We start from the raw sequence: 20,007 nt of genomic DNA, 5'->3' as shown, positions 1-20,007 counted from the left end.
CGGTAGCTTTACTAATTTCAATTTGGCGTAATATACGCCCAAAGAGAAAATTAACTTGCAGACTTTTATTCGTTTCTAAATACTAGTCGAACAAAAAATCTAAGTACATACTGTGATGGACAAATTAAGAGATTTTCCAACTACTTTATGGATAGATTCTTCTTATAAATATGCCAAATATGTAAGCCATTCATATAGTTCCACATAATTAAGTTCCCATATGATGAAAAGAGCATTCCATTAACCACTCCAATATTTATTGTTTTAAAATAGCAAAAATGTGAGCCTTAGAAGTAAAACTTAAGCTTTATATGTCAGATTTAGATCAATAGCTAGCAAAAATATTTCTTTATTGTTTTATAAATCAATAACATCAACTATCGAAAATATATGTGTAAATTAATTTTCCAGAAAAAGTGATTTGACTATCAATTTATGGTAAATTTATTTTCCACAACTTTACAAAATTTCTAGTTTCTTATGTTAACAATAACTTCCAAGAAATTTTATCTCTCCCCATCGCAATTCATCTTGATGTTATAAGCAAGACAACCATTGAAAAGTAGTGTAAATATATTGCCTTGGCTAGGAAACGAAAAAATATGCTGAAAATTTCCACTTGTATTTTCGTACCCAATAAAAAATTTTTCCTTATACTGAGAAGTGAGCACAAATAATAAAGTAAGTAAAGTAAGATCATTCGGGTTATTGAATATCATTCTCTATATAATACCCTTATAGGTAATACATATACATGTAAAGTGTATAATGCATATAACATTGTTTATACATTCAAAACAATCTTTTCAGGCATACTTTTTCTATTTTACTCCGTCTATTAGCTCGTAAATGTAAAAGCACAAAATCTTTTCGATTCTAGAATAGCTTAAGGCTATCTTATTTGATTTTTTGTAGTTTCATTTTCCGTAAATACACATGTATATAGAAATATATGTACATAAATGACTCAATAAAAAAGGATCAATAAATAACATTCGGAGTGAACTATTCTTTAATACAAAATGTTTATAAGATTTAGCTGTGATTTTCCATTTCACGTAAAATATTCAATTGATATTGAATTATCACCAAAATTTATTTATTATTATCATGCTCCAGCGATTCCTTAAATAAAAACAACAATTCAGGAAAATGTAAAAGAATAAAAGTTCGTTAATTATCTTATAATTCAAGCATTTTTGCATTAAAAGCTGAATATATTTAAGCTTACAAAATAATTAAAATATGACAAATATTTGAAAACAGGGGGAAGTAAACTAATAGTTATAGAAAATTAAAAGAAATTAGAAATTCCGCCTATCTCGGATTTCTGTTGATACGATTTCATCCCCGTGAAGATTCAGATGTTTAAGATATATCAATTATTCTCAAATGTTTTAGCTTGTCATGATGTAAGAAAAAGTTAGGGTGTGTTCTCTTTGATGATAAGAATGAAATTTGAACTCCCATGATTGACCAGTTTGAATAGCTAGGGCTGGAATAGCCAAGATAACCAGGCAATATGGTATGGTAAGAAATGGTAGTAATGATCATACTGGAGCAGTGTAAATACTTTAAATTTTGCTTTTAAATATTTGACATTATCCAATTTTTTTGTGCGTGACCCATAAATCTAGTGTTATAATTTTTATCATATAGATAGACATCTACATAAATCCAAGAAGTAGTAACATAGAATCGTAATGTGACCTTTCAGACGGTTGATAGTTATAGAAAGAGACCGTAAAAAAGTACGCGTATAGCTGAGTTTGGCTTTCTTTCATTATCTCTATGAAATACACATGCAATAATTCAAAATATTAATATAGAGCTTTGTCAGGCTGACAGACAAAGATAGAAGACGGTCCCTTTTTTTGGTCTTTTTTTGACGGCCAATAATTCACTTATTGCTTTTAATATCCTTTTAAGCATCTACGTTATACAACGTGTTCTGTTATTGACTGCAGAAACCTTGCTTGCGAAAATAAGCGCATGAAGAGCATGAACAAAAAATACTCTTTTCCAAATTTGATTCTGAGGCCTAATTTGGTAGATACGGGTATGGCAAAAAATGATTCATTTGTTCATTCACTCACTATCATTCGATAACCAGTAGCCAATGATGGCCAGTAGATATTTGTAAATTTCATTTAATAATATTCAACTAAGGAAGGTACTTTTTTAAAAGTATAAAATGATTTAATTGGATTATATTATTTTGAAAAACATTAGATTATTGTACGTAATCAAACAAACCATGCGACAATGGTTGTGGTTTGTTTGTTTACGTCCAATTATAAATTGTTTACTTATAATTATTGTTCTTTTCTCACAATAACAGATTAAAAATATAAAAGTGGGACAGTTTGACCAAATTTAATTAAATAATTTTATACTTTTTTTTAAATTCTCTCCATTTTTAAGTGAAACTTACTTAAATTCCACTGATTATCATTGGCTACTGGTAATTGAATGATAGTCAGTGAATGATAATCAAATTTGGAAATAGTTTTTTTGTTGTTCTTGATGAGCTTATTTTCGTAAGCGAGATATCTGCATTCATTAACAGAACACGTTGTATATAACTTCTTTGATATAAACACACATATGGATATAAAAATGGCTTCCATTTCTTTGTGTCAAAACAAATTATTAAATTTTTTGCTTTTATTCAATGAGATAAAAAATTGTACCCATTAATTTAAATGACAATATAAATAGTATTTGTGTATAAAGGTATATAATAATAAAAATAATATTCTTATAATGCCTATCTGTATGCCGCCGCGTTGTTGTATTTTTATATTGAATTTACATAAAAGCAATTTCAATTTTTGTCAAGAAATTTAACAATAATACAATTTTTCTGTTTTGTATAAGGAAATGGGTACAATAACAATTTGAAAATTATTACAATAAAAATTATTTATCAAATTATATTTGACAATTTTTTTTTTCAACAATTTCCGAAATATGTATTATAAAAGAGAAATTGTAATATTGCAGTTGTATTTTTCTTAGTGTTGGCTAGAGTAAACTTTAGAGGTTACTTTTTTTTAATGCTTTGCTTTTTATATTAAATTTTACTAGATTTAATACGCTCTGGAAAAGGGCTGAAATGCATAAAAATTTCCAACAGTTTTAAGTTACTACTGACTAAGTATAATTTGGGAAAAAATTCATACTGCCATCTTATTATACAATAAGTGCAGAATAGAACTTTGGAATTACATCTTTCAAAGGTTATGTTATGTTTAGAGACAGTATAAAATTTTAAACCTGTTTAGTATTGTTAGGCTACATAATCAAATGCAAATTTCACTTTGATGTTATCGATTAGAGCTTAGCAATTCAAGCGATCTATGAGATCGCTGGAAATGTCAATCTATTATTACTAAATGATAAAATTTTTATGTTTAGTTTGGCTGATACAATTTTGGAGCTCAAGAAAAATAAGATTTGTCACCATCGAACGACGTACAATACACAACAGATTAATATGAGAACCAATTCTGCATTTCAGTTGCCTTGATCATAATTGCCACTCATGTATAATCTTTTTAATCCGTGACAGGTATGTGGATTAATTTTACTTTGATTTGAGCATCGTTAAATCTATTGCGATTCCATGATATTCCACTAACATTTTTGGTGAATATATTTTTGTTATTTATTTTAGTATTTAATTTACACATTTTAATTATAAACATAGTTATAATATGTTTACTCCATAATAATAACATGTGAAAAATGCTTTTACAAATTGGTCACGTTACTTCTATACACAGGTAGTTTTAAAAAAACTTCCCATTTAAATTTTTACCCTGAAAATACTACCATTTTTTAACTTTAAGAATCTTTTAACCCAAAAATACTATGAATACTTTTCCAGTAATTTTCAGCCGTATTAAAAGTTCTTTGGAGCCGAATTAACCAGGTAATTAGACATTCGTGTAATTATATTATATTTAAGGTAAATTTTCATGATATTGAAGCTGATTCAACACTACGTTTGACATGATCTTTTCAAAAGAGCATATACAGGATGTCTTTTTTAACTTGGCATATGCAAAAAATATACGAAAGGAATTTGTAATTATTTCGCGTTTAAATAAAAAACACTTCTTTAATAACAGCTTTCGCATAAGAAATCAATGAAAATATTTGTTTAAAACAATTTTTTGTGTGTGATTTATTATTAAATTTTTGCAAATGTCAAGTTAAAAAAGACACCTTATACAGGATATTCTATAATTGTCTGCAGAACTTACATAAAATGTTCTTTACCGAATTTGGCTCTGAGGCTTTATTTGCGGGATAATTAACCTACTCGTATATGAATAATTTAATAAAAAATATATTCACCAAATTAAAATTCATGCAATAATACACTGCTTAAACAGAGGATGTGTATCTTAGTGTGATGGAGTGACCTAACTGCCAAATTATTACAAAAAAAAGTCTATTTAGCTACTTATATTATTATAAAAACTAACTCATAAAAACAAAGTTTTATTACACTCCTTTCTTTGTTAATTAAGTTTTGTGTACAACCTATCGTGCGCATATCACAAACCTTAAGTATGTAGTTGAACGAAAGGGACCGTGTACTCCCAATACTACAGTAAATAAGCCGGAAAATACCATCAAATGTGGAAAAGTGGTGGAACAGCTCCGATTTCAAAAATTTTTTGTGTACGTGTTCCTTAGACCTCTAGGGACATTCAGCCGCAATCAACCCTAACTTTCTCAGTTTTTTTTCTTATGCCAAGGTTAGTGCGGCTGAATGTTCCTAGAGGTCTAAGGAATACGTACACAAAAAATTTTTGAAATCGGAGCTGTTCCACCACTTTTCCACATTTTCCGGCTTATTTATTGCACTACAAATCACACTATGTATATTGTGTTGAAGTTATAAGGTGATTCAATATTGGTTTTTTTTTTTTAGTAATTTCTCAGTTAGGTCACTCTTTTATTTTTATTGGATGAATTTGATTTTGATGTATGTATTTTTAGATCCAAATTTGGTAAAGAAAACTCGCTTCTTTTTTTCTCAGCTAATTTAGCAAGCGAAAGTTCTGCAGTCAATTATAGAACACTCTGATTCAAACCAATAAGAATTTTAAAAATTGTTGTTTTCCTTTTCCAGCAGGAATATTTTGTCGTATCCTTAGTTTTTGAGAGCGGAATGGCCAGTTAAGGTATCATCAATTGCTTATAATAGGTTATTTTTTTTAAATGCAATTTTTTCATGTTTTCTGTTTTAGTATCAAAATTTGAAATAATTTAATTACAAACGAGGCTATTTAGAATTAGACTTAATCCCGTTACACCCACTTTTTCACTCATTTTTCTTAGATCTAGTGAGTGTTTTATCGAGTCATATTATTGATGAGACTTTAACAAACAAGAGTAGGTACCCATTTTGTTATATAACCTGTATATAGAGATAAAAATATATATTCATAAATATAAAATTAATTTTCAAAAAAAATAATAGTTTTTTTGCATATAGGTAGGTGTATTTTTCTTGTTCATTTATACATTTTTTTATACACGTAATGCACATTGATGTTTTAGATATTTGTGTTAAAGTCCGAATTTACGCCCGTAATATACGTTATATTTAAATGTTTATTTTTGAAAAACTATTTATTGCAAATTTGTTCCTAATCGCATGGTAGACAAATGTGGGGCTAGGCGAAAAAACTGTCCCTAAATAAAATTAACGCATAAAAATCCACTATCGTTCTTTAACGCCATTTTAGTAAATTTTTCAATCTTAGCTTGTAGATCAATTGTTATGACTTTTTCACTTTTCAAATTCTATGCAACTTTTTCTTATATATTTTTTTTCGGTATCTCTAACCATCTCTGACTCTAGACAAAATATTAAGAATCGACCATATTTGTCAGTTTGTAGTAGGCTGAGTTTAAAGTTCAGATATTGTTTAAGTATCTTAACAAATGTGACCCATCACCCTGTATGACTGCGCCATATTTTAAAACGATATTCCTATATCGTTCATCTGAAATGCGACACACTATATAATTCATCTGATGAACTTCAAAAGTAAATCAAAGAATTATTTCATAATATGTATGCGATAAGACGGACTTTTACAGTAATATAAAATATATAATTTAATCCACATTTTATTGAAACATAAAATGTCAATAAATTTATGCTACACTCGTTTTAAACAAATATCAATTAAAACAAATATAACATGTAGAAATTTATTTACTACTACAGTTTATAAATTTCACGATCCATTTATTACACTCACTGATGTAAAATATACACTCAGATATTTGATATGAGAAATATTTAGTAAAGTTTGTATGGAGTTTGCGGTTTAACGCAGAAAAAATGTACGTAATGTAAGTAATGTACTGGGAAAAGAACATGCACTACGTCAAAACATATTATTTCGAAAAATAATGTCCACGAAAAGTGTTAATGTGTATTTCCAATGAAATTAATTAGAGCCATTTTTTTCTATGTAGGGTTCGTTTTTTGACCATGAAGGGCAAACCTTTACCATTATTTTCGTAATTAAATTAACTTTTTTCTGTTACTTATTTTTTATTGGTTAACAGATCGATGAAGTTACCTACATTGACTTACACCTGTTCATATGGTATCAATACATCTACACAGATCTGTTAGCCAATCGAATTTGGTGGAAGTCAATAAAATTTCACAAAAAATATCTCTATCTCATCTGGTTATCAGATGGGTGAAGATCGACCATGTTCCGTCTCTTGTACTAAAGGTATTTGTTAAATTCATCCCGTTAGGTGTTGAAAGTTTGCATGAAACTGCGCAATTTTGAAGTTAGAAATGCAAAAAAATGATATATGAGCTCATGGTTCAAAACAAAAGTTTACTGTATTAGTTATTATTTTCAAAAAAACATTCTTCAAGATTCTAAAATAGTGGGTAAAGTTTATATTAAACTTTTTCATAATTTCAGGTATAAATGTACAAATTTATATATGTTCTAATGGTTTGAGACATAAGTATACTATATCACTGTCATCCATGGCCGAATTCCACGGTATTTTCCAAGGAGATGTAAGTAAAGTTGATGTTGAAAGGCGGGATAAGCGAAGAAAAGCGGGTTTAAAGGTAGCATTTGGGTCATTACCAAAGTTGACATTGTGTATATTGCAGTATATAGAGAGAATAAGTGAGGTAAAGGTTGGATCTCTAAATGAATCATTATCACAAGCGAATGAGAGAAAAGTATGCTGTATCAATTTTTTATTTCATTCTTTAACGGAGCGCAGCAAACTCCATGGCCGAATGCCACGTTATTTTCCCAGGGGGTGTAAGTAAAGTTGGTGTTTAGAGAGCGGGTTGAGCGAAAAAAAGCGTTTTGAAGGATAGCATGTGAATCTTTAAAATTGGTTCTCTAAATGAATCCATGATTCATTAAATTCAATGGAATACATTGAAATGAATCATATAATAATAAAATTTTAAAATCATTTGCAATGTTTTTTTCAAAATATAATACACCATAGTTCACGAATGCTATGAATCACACAAAATAAAATTTATGTTCAGTGAAAAAAGAAAAATTAGGTGACGGTTTGCAAAAATAGATAACAAAATAAAAGCAGTAAAAAATATTTTTTTTCCTTCGGTTAAATGATTTCATAGTAGCTGCTTTTCCGATACAAATAAATCTTTTTATAAAGAATTGTGAATTAATGGAGTGAGAAAAATAGGGGTGTCAGAGTACTTAAAATACTATAGTTTATTCTTTTTCTACCACCTCTAACAAGAATATAAGGAATACAAACCTAATCATATCATCCCCCACAATATTCTCTATAGACATATACTTGCAATTTATATGGTGCGATCCAAATTGACAGAAAAAATATGAATGAAACAATTTGAGTGTGTGTTATTTGGGTACTATTTTTATTACTTTACCTGAGATGCTACCTCGATAATAATAGCAAAGGTTTCTTTCATTAAGTACATTATTGTGTTCCCTAATTTTATTAGTGTATGAAGCCCTTAAAGCTTAAACTTCAACCGTAACGTGACCATACGGGATTTTTTTTGAATTTTAGAAGAAGTTCTGACACCCCAAGTTCGATATATCTGACACCCCAAGCAGAATTTTACATTCAGTTTTACATTGAAATTATATTAATTTAATTATTTTTTACTTTTTAGTCTGTTTTGACAACATGGTTTTACAGTAGTAAGTATCAATTAAATTTTTATTCGAATTTATTACCGTTAATGTTTTGTTTTTTAGGACTTTCATAAATTGGAGGCTAGTCTTTAAAATTGGCATAAAAGTCGTCTTCTTTTTTTAACATACAATTTAAAATACAATCCATGCTACTTGCTGATAATGTAGCATTCTAAACGTGAGAGAATTTGTAAAACGGGTTAAGTAGTGAACTCAAAAATAACGGTTTGTATATATCTTCCCATTTCACTTCGTTAGGGGATGAATTTCAAAAAACCCTTATCCCGCCAACATTAGCGCTATATGAATTTGACTCACGCTAGATTTAAAACTTAATTAACTTTTATTTTTCAAACGCAGGTTCATGTGGTTGAAACTTCATCTACCAACCTACAGTTTTTCAAATTTTATTATTTTCAAGCTTTTCAGAAATTTTGGTCTCTGATGAAACTCCAAACTATTCTTTTCTTCCATATATACTAACGTGAAAATACAATAAATGGGTGTTGTTTAACGAATAATTGTTACTGTTAACTGGCTTAATACACTAGAATATCCTCTGCTTAGTTTCAGAAAGTTTGCTAAAGCTGCGTATTCTTACTGGATTCTACTCACCAAACAATTTGAACGTTTTGATTTCATTTTACTTGTCAAACAATGTTCCCGAAGCTTTTTATCTTTAGAGAGCTTTGCTTCAACATGTGTCAAAATAATTTTAGTAAAACGTATATTCAAAATAATTGTATGTACATTTTGCCTGTTATAGTTCGTGTAACTACAATTATTAAAATATTTAATTAAAAATGTATTTGCAATAAAATCAGAATATTTATTTGTTATTAAATTTAATGTGGAATATTTATAAATAGTCTTTTTAAGGATATTTTAATTTGTATAATATTTTGGCTTTTAGGCACAATAAATAATATATAACAATTATATTAGGCTTCTGTACGGCAATTCGAGGAAAGTTGGTGATAGTATATTCAAGAATCATTTAAAATTGGAAATTATGATTCCAGTACCCGTGTTCTGTACATATTTAACAGCGACTACCGATATCACATTTTTACAATTAACATCATCGTCTGAATCAGGCTTGATGTTGTTTGCTAAGTTTAATGAGCACGATAAGTGTCTTAAAGAATCGTTATATAATCCAGTCTCTAAGTAAAAAATCAGTATCCGCGTTTATTGTCATATCTTACTTTGTTTCTAGATCACAAGTAGTTTTACTTTCTCTCACAATTTATTTCTATCTTATTCGTAAATTATTATTTCAGAGAGAAGTAGTTTGGAAAACGAAAACAGCTACATCTTCCCGACCAAATTTCAAATTTGATAAATATTTGGTTAACCTTTCTAACCAAAATTTTTAATTCTAACAAAAAAAATTTTAATATGCGAACTAATTGAACTTGTTTATCTATTTCAACAAGTTCCGGTTCGCATATTTCTACATATAGTTTCGTTTTATTTTATATTTGAGCACTATGAGGCTACATTCTCACGAACAATAACTGAGAATGGATAGGATTTTTCCAAAGCTATATTTTCATTGAGTTCATATTAGCAACGAGTTTTATGGGTTTTATAAATCAGATAAAGCAGAGTCACTGTACCAAATTTTAACCAAATCGCGTAATCCGTTTTTAGTTTCTTAAAAAAGAAAAGGATTTAAAATTGCAAATAAGGCCGCGTAATGTCCAAACGTAGCAACTAAGCAAAAACTTTACCTTGTAGAGCGTAGTATAGGCCTGAACCTTCATTAAAATAGCTTATTTTTACCCAATTACTCTATATTAGATAATACCTATGTAAAATGAATATGTAAATATATGTTGGCTTAAAAGTAAATACTAAAATATATTGATTATTTTCACACTTGAATTAATTTATTTAAACACAAATTAATATTTTGACATAATATGATTTTAATAATTTAAAACATTTGTTAATAAATGCATATGAAATTCGCGCAATGAAATTTCTTTATTTTACAAGATGATTTACTTTCGGTTGGTACAACATTTTAGCAATAGGCATGTTGACTAAATTTTTATTATCACTCTAATTGAAGAATGCACAAAAGTGAAGTTGGTTTATGAAAATCTAAAGAAGTACCCAAAATATGAACGTTTTAATTCCTAATTAAACAACGAGGAAGATATAGATTAGTGACATGATTGTACGATATCACCATAGAGATACATATAAAATACATGTAGAACTTTGTTTTGCTAAAAGGAGATGGACAACAATTAAATTGCAGTTTAACTTGAAATAATATATTTATATACTATAAAATTTTTCAAAGGGTTTCTTTTTAAAACGCTTTTATTAGCTTTATACGTATGTTTGTTTGTTAGTATGTAACGGCAAATTTTAACATGATTTTTATCCCCTTCAAAACGTCGGATTAACTCGAATTTGGCTTACTTATAAAGGACCAATGACAATGCAATAATTTCATAAATTTATTTGATTATCATGAACAAGATTTTCAGGGATAGCGATTTCCATATCTGAAAATATATACATTTATTTGCGCTCCCACCATATTTATGCTGAATTTTTGAAAAAAAAATAATAGTCTAAAAGACACAAAATAAATAATAGTTTAAAAAAAACTAAAAAAAAAAAGCTGTTGTAACCAGCTGAACTAAAAGGTAGAAAATAATTTCTTTTAATTCAAAAACATCATTTTATCGTAAAAAAGCGTTTGGTGCTTTTTAAGATATTATATAATGACTTTACTTTTACCAATATCTGTTTATAAAATATTTGCAATAATTAAAATTTAGCACCCGATGCTTTTTTACGACAAAATGATTTTTTTGAATTCGAAGAAATTATTTTCTATCTTTTAGTTCAGCTAGTTACAAAAGCATTTTTTTTTTTCGTTAAATTGCTAAGCTACCTCTACTTATATGTAAATTCAAATACTTCAAATTATATCTACAGCAAAAAAAATCGTCCAAATTAGTTGCCCTCTTCATTTTTATCCCCCTTTCAACATCTACTGAACACGGCTGCAGAATAAGGCAACGGATATAACGACACCTATTTAATTTTGGAGGCCTCGAGAGCGCAAGAAATACTTAAAAAATGATAACCCGTCATAGGGGCTACCTAGAGAAGTATAAACGTTGTAATTGCTTTGAATTTTTTAATTAATTATTCTTTCTTGCTATGTCACAACCTCACTTAAAAATCAGAAAAGATTTTAGAAAAGATAAGGCTATACTCGATTCTCAGACGTTCTTTATCCAATAAAGTTTTAGCAAAAAAGAACATAAGAAACATACCGAAATTTTGAAAATAATAACTGGTATTTATTAATTAGCTTTCTGTACTTGCTACAGATTATCATGTGCTTCTAATCTTGTTTGTTGTTATGACTGTGTTGAGAAATTTTCTTTTATGTTCATGAAAAGTAGGTTGAACGAACACAATGTTACTAAGAATTTTCTGTATAGAATGTATAGTGATGTATATACAGCTGTTTACAAAGTTACTTGATAGATATATAATAATCTGCAAAAAATACCAAAAAACACTTTTTCATTGCAAAAGATCACAAATTTTTCTCATTTACTTATGCGATCTAGATTATGCTTGGAGAGACTTGGTTAAATATTAAATAAAACATTTTACCACTTTAACTGCTTACATTGTATAAGATAAAGGTTTTGAAATATAACTGAAAAAAAATTGTTAAGTGCTTAAAGTCGATTTTTATTAATTTCTTAGAATGCAAAATGCTTAATGTCCAATTCTAATAAACAAAATTTTAATAAAAATACTTTTTTTGTACTAAAAATTAATAAATAATTTTTCTTATGAGTCACTCATACATGACTGTTTGTAAAAGCTGGACGACTATTGCTAAAGTATTTTTTGTAAATTTAACTTTTAAGATTTATTTTAAAATAAAACTGTAAATTCCATCACAAATATCATTACACTTTGGCTGACATAAATTATCCTCACAATTTTCTTGAAGTTTGTTTTAAAAAATGGTTGGTTATAAAATATATAGGCACGACAGCACATAAAGAATGCTGTTCTAAAATTAGTAAAAATATAATTGAAATGAAAACGTGATTACCTACGAAAGAGTAACAAGTATGTGATAATGATTTCAGAGACAATAGATGTGTGGATTAAAAAGTTATATTGCGTAAGTTATTTGTCTAATCGACCAATGGAGTGGATGTTTGGGTTTAAATGGTCTTTTACGGTGAATGAAATAATTGAAAAATCGATAAAAAAGTTTCCTCCATTTTCATAAAACTCAGTTCATTAGGTAGGCACTTAATTCATTTATAGACTACTAAATGAATAATTTCCGAGATAAAGCCTAAAACTGAGGATTTCCCTTCGCCCTTTTAGCCCCTTTGGATATATTTATATTGTTTTTTTGTTTCCGATTTCCATAATTCCTCATTTGAAAGTCATTTTAATAATAATTCCACTTCGTTTGATGATTGCATAAACAGTTTCTGTGATATTGTTTAAAATCTATTGTTTAAAATTATAAATTGCATTTGCATTGTTAGTTAAAATATCCTATTTAAGGTAGTACTATCGGTAATAGACTTTGCATTCAGAATTCAATGAAACTTGGCATAGTTGTCCATTATTATATCATAATTAACCAGTTAAATTTTTTAGGTACCTTCAGAGAACTGAAAAAAAGATATTTTAAAGATATTTTAACAATGATCCTCATGAGAAATCACAGACTTTATTATATTTCACAAAACTGAACGTTCAGATTTTCAGTTCTCTGAAGGCCCCTAAAAATTTAACTGGTTAATTATGATAAAATAATGGACAACTATGCCAAGTTTCATTAAATTCTGAATGCAAAGTCTATTACCGATAGTAGTACCTTAAGAAAGTAGTAGAAAATTTATAATTAAGGACATCTGTTTGATAGGCATTTTAAAAACAGAATATATTCAATAAAATTTTCTTATAGACCATGTATACAAAAATAATAAAAATAGTATTATCCTTGGATATCATGGAAAATATCTCATTTATAATATATGATATATATGAATACATACACGGCATTACGAGCATGGCTGTCATAAGATTATACTTACTATTCAAGTATTTTACTTTATAAAAAGTTTAAAGAAAAACTTTCAAAAACTATTTTCATTTACATACAAAGTGAACAACCAGAAAGTAAACTGATTGCTTTTCTTCCCCCTATAGTTTTTTTTTTGCTGCTTTTTTCTTTATTCTTTACTTTTGTTATTATATTATTTTTTAACATGAAAAACACAATGTTTTTCTTTATTATTGAATAGAGAACAATGGTCTCTAATACAATATGGCTAGTTAGTGTAATCGTTTTTTTCTATGTAAAAAGGTATTTTTGAGTGCAATCTCGACACTGAAGGATCTACTTATATTGAAATACGATAAAACCAAGTCCCACCCATACTAACGGTTTTTATCCATATTTTCACCGGAAATATAGACTTATGAACTGTTTCGAAGGTCAAGGGAGGGGGTGGTGCGGAAAGTATGTAATAAATCCATTTCATAATTGAAAATTTAAGTCAGTTTTTGTGAGTTATTAATTTTTGCTTTTAAGATTTATCCATGTTTAAACTTGGGTATAAATTACAACCACTACATTGGTTTTTCCTATCCTATACAATTTGCAACAAAGCTTGAATTATTAAAAACATTTGTGCCACACAGTGTGATTATTACGGCGGATGTTATGGTTGGTAACGTCCGAACATATTATTTTTTTTAACCTCCGAACTGAAAAAAAGGGGTGTTATAAGTTTGACCGCTATGTGTGTGTGTCTGTCTGTCTGTTGCACCGTAGCGCCTAACGATAGCGGATGAACCGATTTTGATTTTTTTTGTTTCGTTTGAAAGGTAATTTAACGGAAAGTATTTTTAGTTATGCTAATCTTTTAAGTACGAGTTTAGGGTTCCGTACCCGAAAAGAACTAAAAAATTGACGACGATGTTCAAAATGCTTTAAGGAAAGAGGTAATTTAATGGAGAGTCTTTTTATATGTTTCAAGGGCGAGTTTAGGGTTCCTTACTCGAAAAATTTGTCGGGGGTAATTTAAATTTTGTAAATTTAACTTGTTATATTAGTACCAAGTGTTACCCGGAATGGCTAATTTATATTGAAATTGTATAAGGTTTTTGAGCTCCAATGGCACCAACAATTTTATTAACTGGGCCATAACTAGTTTCTAAACGTACCTATTTATCTATAGTCGACCCCCACAGTTGAATAGCGAAAATTGAAATTGGATTTTTTGTTCATTATTTATCCAAAGCTGCAATTCAACATTTGTGAAAGTGTATTTTTTCAGAATCTCCCGCAAAAGGCTTTCTTTTGATACATGTCCTGTATGTTTAGGTCAAAAAAAATTATGTTACTTTGAAAATTTTGGGAACTGATGGCCGCCATAGTGATTATTTTTTCAAATATACTACATCCAGAGGACTGTCTACAATTATAACGATACCGCATTTATTAAAATTATTTCAGGTGTTTATTTTAATTATTTAGGGTTAATTCTTCTGTAGAGCAACTTAAAGGCCAGTCACAGATATTCATATCACAAACAGCATTCACCAAAATTATGATTAATATGAATGCATTGACGTTGAACGAATGTGAAATAATGATGAATTGCATCTTCTTACGTTGACGTTACTCTTATCTTATGTTGAAGTACCTTTTCCAGGGAGAGCAAAAGATTTTAAGTATAAAAATTAATTTATACAAAATGTTTTTAAGAAAATTGCTATTGGTAGGATTCAATTAGTTTTATGGTGTACTCGAAATTTCGAATTGCAACCTTTTTTTCATATCCATTTATATTATTTTTAATTAGCGAATAGGCAAAAACGTGGGCGTATTTTATAATTTTAAGATAATAATTTTTGAAATGTCTGCTTATAGACAAGACAGAGCCTTTTTTGTTAGTGCCCTATTTATTTTCCTTCTCCTAAGTCGATTTAGTGATATTATTTTAAGCCATCCTTTTACGTAATTAGGATTTTTTTAAATAAAATTTTTCGATTGAAATTAAATAAATACAAAATAAACTGACACAGAAGGGCTATTTAATTGTTCGTGAAAATGATGTATAAGTTCAAAAATATCGGACAACTTCAACTATAAGTGGCAAGCCCCTTCACGGCTTTAATAATGTTAAAATATTCGGAACTTAAATATTTTTTAATATCATTTTTAATTAGGTCTTATTTATATCAATTATTTCATGGCATGATATTAAATTTTTTTCAATTAAAATCATTTAAGCTTGTTAACAAATAAAAAACAATTATCTTAATGAAATACCTACTTTTTTATTTATAAATATCAATAATATATTTAAATAAATTAGCTTTAAGAAATAAATTAATTTATCAAAAATTATTCTTGTATAAAATGGTATACCTAACACCTATCGGCGAAATTCAATTAGTAATGATTACACCAATTAAAAAATTAATTTTTTTTTGTTTTGAGATAATTACCATATATATAAAATATATTTTTATTTTAATTAGAATCGAATATTTGTAATATAATTTACCAAAAAATAATGCCATACATAAAGAAAACATTTAATGAATGTTTTAATAAGACTATGTTAATTGGATCTGAATAGTGATAATTGTATATGAATCCTTATACCGTCAAGTGGTCACTTTTTTTATTACAGTGCCAAAAAGCAGTGGTTATTACAGAGCCAGAACTATTTCGAATATTTTTTTTCAAAAGTATCATTGTAGGCTTCTTTTATAATAAGATTCATTTTTGACAGAATTTACTTCAGACAGCGAAAATTCAACTATCTATCCTTGTAAAGCATTCACGTGACAGCTTAAAATACAGAAATTGTATGTATCATTATCCATTAATGTATAAATACCATTCCGTTATCCAAATAAAAGATAAATCAATAGTTGGCGCATATAATTCACATGAAAGCATCGTTTCTTTCTGAAGCTTGGCTTTCCTTGCGACCATTTTCAGTGTTTTAAATAGCTATTTCTGTCACGTTTTTGTTAAAGAATGAGTTGTACACCGGACTGTTTTTAATAAACAAGAACAGAATTTCAAAAACACATTATTGCAAAGGTTTTATAGGTATATTTATACCACCAATCGGATGTTTGTATAAGAAATAATTATTTTTACGGGATTTCGAAGCAATTTTTTCACTTAAAATTTAAATGAGACTTTCTTGAAAGGTCTTAACATTTTTTTGGCATAGTTTAAGCCACGAAGTCCTGTAAAAAATCTAGAACAAATGGGAAAAATATTCATAGAAATAGGAACATACTAATAAGATAAAGATAAAAAAAATTTCATTCATCATCGTTTCAGTTAACATTGAAAAGACTCGATTTAATTTAAAATTAATAAATTTTAATAAAAACGCTGTTAATATTGACAGTTAATGGTTTTAAAGTGACTCAGTCGAGAAAATTCCTATAAAATGAAATTCTAAATGAACAAAGATAAAATATTTTTTCCGCATCCGAAAATTTTTAGGTATTTTTATCAAAATACCTCTGGTATCTGTAAACCGTTATGTATATATTTATACATATAGCCTATTAGCATAGTATATAACTAAATGATTATAATATACTTAAAATTAATTGCAGATAATTAATAATGAAAGTATTTATTATAATATTTATTTTACACATATTTATTTTGAAATATTCATGTTGTGTAGCAAGCGCGTCCCCTGCCTATTGATCCGGCCAATTTCAAAAAATATGATTGAAGGTACAATAATTCACACCCGGTTGATCTTAAATGAAAGCTGTAAAGCCCCCATCGATCCGAGACGTGGAAAAAATTTACATGGGTTCAAAGGTTACCAAAACGGGTATTTCATGTTTTCAGCAAAACGATGTGTTTTATCAGAAAATTAGCTGAGCCAAAAATTGTAGATCAGATAATTATATATAAAAATGTCTCAATACTTTTTTCCTAAGAGCCACCGTTTATATATATATGATTCAAAAATTTGGAAAAGTTGTAACGTTTCGAGCGAGACTTCGAGCGAGAATGAATGAATATTATGAAAGTGATTTGAAACTGTTATAGCACTGTTTATAGCACTTTTAAAAACTCATTCAATAATGTATAACACGATGTTACTTCTTTATATTTAAATAGCTAGTATGTTTATAGAGAAACATATACTTCTTTTTATGTACAAAAAATCTCATTCCTTCGTTGGCATGCTCTTTATTCACGATTCACTCTATAAAAAAGGAAAGTAATTGTTTTTCTCTAAACAACGGTAGTATGTAATACATTGATTGCCATGATTACTCTTTTAATTTTTCAACATGTTTTGAATGCAAATATGAAATAATATTTTTAAAAGTTATAATTTATTAAACAAACATAATTGTACCAATCTACCTATGTAAATGGAATGCAATATGAATGTAATTAAATATGCAAAAATATAATTAATAATAATAATAATTATAAAACGTCATTAATATTGATTGATTAATTTTGTAGGCATAGTTATTAAATATTTCTATTAATTAATCATATGAACAAGTATTCCTTAGGGTTCAGTATGCTAAAACGGAAAATCGAATTCAAAACAAGTTATCATTTTGATCAGTTCGGCTAACTATTTGCCATAAACTTTATATTCAAACGACACAGGAATTTTATAGTTAGAAATACAAGCGTTTTTCAATTTAAAATTAATAATTTGAATTAAAAGTTCTTTAAAAGACAAGCTTTTATTTTACTAACAAGTAGGAAATAATTATTTCTATGAATCACTCATACATAACTTAGTAAAAGCTTAAGACGCTACCAAACATTCACGATATTTTAAATTAAGCGCCTCCAGCTTTCACATTTGTAATGCATAAGACGCTCATAGAAATTATTATTTTCTATTTTTTATATTTAGCTTGTCCTTTTTTTTACAGTAACCAAAATGCCAAATTTCTCTACAAAAGTCAGAAAAATCAACTCTTTTATTTTGTATTGAAAGTGCTTTTTTGGTGTAGTTAGGTACCCACTCCATCTCAAACAGGTTACTTGAGCTATCTCAACCTCGCCCCCGTCTATTTTGTAAGCCGCAATCATCCTCCTCTTCCAGATGCATGCAAGAATACGAATAGAGATTAAGATAGCTTAAGGCAAAAGTCAAAAAAAGGAGCAAACAGTTTTCCAGTGATTCTTCGTAACTTATAATTCCAAAATCACGTTACGTGGAAACAAAAGCAAGCAAAGATAAGACAAAAAGTGGGTCAGAAGCAGAAAAAGTTAAAAAAATTGAAATAAGAAATGAAGTAATTGAGTTTAAAGACGAATATGATGGCGACTATCTTAATATTACTTTTTAATTTTTACTTTTTTTCTTTCCATTATTTTTAAAAAGCTAATATTCCCAGCAATGATAATGAAATTTTTTTTAATATTTATATATAAAATGTCAGATAGCAAAAATATTAATTATAACGTTTTTAATTTTTAATTGTATAATTATCATAGACATTGAAAAAATGTGAAAATGAAAAAATTGAATTTTTAATTTTTGGCGATTTCAACATTGTTTTTTCATTGCAATGATATGTTTTTACTTTTTTAAATGAAAATATACATCCTAACAAAGAAAATGAGACCATGGTCAACACTGTACGATGAAAAAAAATAGATTGTTCATCCAGCTGAAAAAAGGGGTGGTTTTTGAAAAAATTGAATATCTCAAAAACTATTTAACATTTTTTTTTAAATCAAAAAACAATTTGTTGGTAATAAAAAACAGAACGTTTTCTCAACATATCCAGTTTTTCCGTTTTTTTTTTCTAAAAAATAAACTCTAAAAACAAAAAAATTAGTTTTTTACATTTTACTCGTTAAATTTGAGGTTATGTGAAAAAATGGTAAGCACAAAAGTTATGTATTTTTTTATTGCCAAGAACTTTCCTATTTAATTTTTTTCTGTATAATTTATACTTTAGCCACAAATCGCTAAAAACCACTTGCTCCCTATTTCCACCCCCGGCGCACCCCTTTCCGGCTAAATCCAGCTGTTTTAAATATTTTTCCTCAGTTATACACATTAAGTCCTACACAAAAAAATGGGTCTGATCCTGCAACTAATTTTTTCCTTAAAAAAATGCAATTCAGTTGATCTAATAGTCATTTGAAACAATTGTGAGCATAAATTTGATCCCTTCTTTATATTTTGTCCAGAAAGATATAGATACTACACTATGCAATGGCAGAAGTTTAGTGTTGTTAGCTACCGGTCCATGTTATGTACTATAAATGTTAGAACTATGTACATAAAGTTAGAACTAATGCATGTTTCATACAGAAAAGAGACATATTATTAATTAAATCAAGTTAAATATAAAATTAAGATTCAGAAGTGAAATATAAAATCCCCTTAAGAACATAAAATTAATTAGTTGTCGTTTAGTTTTTCAAATATAATTTAACATACTTAAACGCTGTATTAATGTAATGTAATCATTTTTTGTTTTTATATGTATAAATATATTATTTAAAATAATGATACAAAATACCTAAATATAACGATATATTTAATTTAAACTTAATTTTTTTAAGGATATACGACTGCCAGACGATTTCTTTATGACATAGGTATATTCAAGCAACATAAATTTTCTACGGATTTACTTTTTTATACCATGTATATATGAAATATACATAGTATATTAAGTTTAATCCCAAGTTTGTAACGCTTGAAAA

This window comes from Chrysoperla carnea, chromosome 2, assembly GCF_905475395.1.
Source record: "Chrysoperla carnea chromosome 2, inChrCarn1.1, whole genome shotgun sequence".
Taxonomy (NCBI): domain Eukaryota; kingdom Metazoa; phylum Arthropoda; class Insecta; order Neuroptera; family Chrysopidae; genus Chrysoperla; species Chrysoperla carnea.
The sequence above is the reverse complement of the archived record's forward strand: the minus strand, read 5'-3'. Positions refer to the sequence as shown.